Source organism: Pelophylax lessonae (genome assembly GCF_965119305.1).
Source record: "Pelophylax lessonae genome assembly, chromosome: 2".
NCBI classification, from domain to species: domain Eukaryota; kingdom Metazoa; phylum Chordata; class Amphibia; order Anura; family Ranidae; genus Pelophylax; species Pelophylax lessonae.
The window spans coordinates 599,384,809-599,388,126 of NC_138769.1; positions in this window are offsets into that span (position 1 = coordinate 599,384,809).

A 3,318-nucleotide genomic window follows, 5' to 3' on the forward strand; every position below is an offset into this window, starting at 1 on the left:
GTGTCCCTGAGCTACACTGGAATTTAATACGACTCTAATCCTGAAAGTAATCTGGGAAACACACAGTAGAAAACGCAATAGGCTATTGCCAAATTAAACTGGCAAGAAAAGAGTTAAGCCATAAATTAGACTCATTTTAATACGTATGAGTATGTTTAAATGCTACTCAAACATAGTATCCAGACAGACACGTGTACACATAAAAAAAAGACACAAAGCCTATAGAAAGTGTAACCATTCACTATCTAAATAAAATCGAATGTTTACTGATACTACACATGAGGAGGAGACTTGTCCCTGAGCCCTTGCCAAAGTTTTAAGCATAGAACTTTAATCTCCTTCAAAAAACATGGAGGATTAAATAAACTCAGCAGTAAACAGTTATTGCCTAGTACATGCAGCCAAAAAAGCACTGCAAGTTGTAAAAAAAAAAAAAAAAAAAAAAAAAAAAAAACTTTGGCACACTGTTTAGGTTTACCTTATTGTATTTTCCGCCATTTACTACTGTGGGGTGTTACCATCTGCATTGTGGAAACGTGTATCTTAACGAATCTGCTGGAAATATTATTACTTGTATGTAATATATCTTATGTATGTAACAAATCTAACATGCGAAAATAATAATCTCTATGTTCGTTGGAAAACAAGATCAGCTGTGTTATTAATCATAAAATAGATATATAAATATCCTGCATAATATTTTCTATTTTTTCTTTTCTTTTCTGTACAGGAAGTTATTGTGTCATCTGAAGATGGAAGCTAAGCTGAAAATGTGTGAATTCCAATTTTTCTATAAAGCTACTAACTTTCTACTCTATATATAGCAGCACATTGATTTGTGCTAATGTTATCAGCAGAAATAATAAGTGCTGTTTATGGTTTTTAAACTTTTATTATGTGGCATTTTGATATAATAAAGCTTACTTGTCATAACTTTTTAAGTCCAAACTATACCGGTACCTGCATAGTGTACATTTCATTAATATATTGCTACATCATTTTATTTCATAAATATTAAACCGCTGTTATGATTCCTTAACGTAACCTTACTTCAAAATGCACAACTGTTAACATTAAAGGAGCTTGATATAGCTTTTACAAGTTTCAGAGCTGTCTGCTATCAGATTCCAAGAGAGATTTATTTAATATAACACTGTTGTGTTGGTCTGTGGTGTGATGCTTTTGAATGGACGAACCACAGGATAAATGCTACATTACGATCTGTAGATCATTTTTATGTCTCCTGCAATGATTTCACACTCATAAGTGATCTGACAATATTATGTTCTGTCTAAATAAAGTCTTGCTCTTTCTGTGCAGGTAGTACAGTTTTATGTATCTTCTTTTATGCAATGTCCAGAGCAAAAATAAATATGCAGCTAAAGCTCATTACAAACAACTTTTTCAATTCTTCTTTGCTGAAATAGTCAAGTGCTTGCAGAGAAAAATACAGGGGCAAAACACCCTTATGCACCTGTTTCTTATTAAACTTCACACATTACACACAAACTTATAAAAAAAAAAAAGATTCCTGGCAATACAATCTTACAGTGAAAATTCCAGCAGAGAGCAATGTTGACCAGTGCAAAGGGAATGAGCTGGCTTAGCAGCTTTTGGTCACTTGGTGGCAGTATATAAACAAACAAACAATGATGGCCATGGGACTGACTCACCACAAGCCACATAGGAATACATGCTTCTTTACTGCTGAATTCTAAAGGCCCATAAAACAAAGACCATATATACATGTGTGATCCTAGCATGCCTAGGACCCAATCTTAATAACAGGAACAGATGACCTGGAATTTCACTCTTTGTAAAAGTCCTTCCTTAAAGCAATTGACTCCTTCTTTCCCTATGGATAACAGCAATTTGACCCCTCAATTAAACGTTTGTGTTCCTAGGCTGCCTGTTTTAATAAAGCACAAACCTGCAATTCACATTTCGCCAAGAACATCCCATTGAAGTCATTATTTTTCATTGTGTGCTTTTTTTTATGGTTATTACTGTATTTATACATTTGGAACTACGACTGTAAATTTAATAACCGGATTTAAGCAAGGAAGTAAGCAGGGGAATCTTGCCAATAAATATAGCAAGTGAACAGGCGAGGCAATACTCTCATTTTCTTATTAACTTACCACTCACTTCAATAAATACGTTGTTATTTTTGTATTTGAGCGTTTTACTGCCGGCTCAAACAGCAAAATGAACAAATACATCGAGAGGGCATAAAATATTCATAGACACCAAGAATATTTAACACCAAATTGTGTTTTCTATCTGTAAAAACATTTACAGTATGCCAGCTAGAATGCACTTAAATACAATAAAAACGACATTATTTTAACAGGACAATTTAAACATTCTCTTTGTGCATACCGCCTTACTGCATAACACAGTGGTGTAAATCATTCCGCATAGCATCAAAAAAGATACTTCTCCAGTGTTGCAGTGGAGAATACAGCCAGCCCATAGAAAAGACAAACACATGTGCAATCCTGTACACAGCCAGACAGACCAATAGATAAGCAGACTGACAGACAGGAAGGCAGACCGGTAGATAGATAGATAGATAGATAGATAGATAGATAGATAGATAGATAGATAGATAGATAGATAGATAGATAGATAGATAGATAGATAGATAGATAGATAGATAGATAGATCCAACAAACTCAGGTAAGAAAAAAAACTTTCTAATTTCACAAGCTTGTAGATATTGCACAAATACTACATATATATATATATATATATATATATATATATATATATATATATATATATATATATATATACATATATACATATATATATATATATATATATATATATATATATATATATATATATATATATTAAAATACACTCTCACTTACACTAATCTACCTATACATATATATGGGGGATGAAAAAAAAACGAAAATAAAACCCACACTAAACCACACTATTGCAGATACTAACAGCCCAAATAATAATAATAAGTACAACAATAACAACAATTGTATAACATAGAAAGATTGTTTAGGTTCTACCATTCTTAATTGTATATATATGTAATTGTGTATATATGTGATTTGTGTGTGTGTATATATATATGTGTGTGTGTATATATATTTTTATATATATATATATATATATATATATATATATATATATATATTCTCTCTCTCTCTCTCTCTCTCTCTCTATATATATATATATATATATATATATATATATATATATATATATATATATATATATATATATATATTGATATATACATATATATATATTGATATATACATATATATATTCTCCTACACATTGATAGGT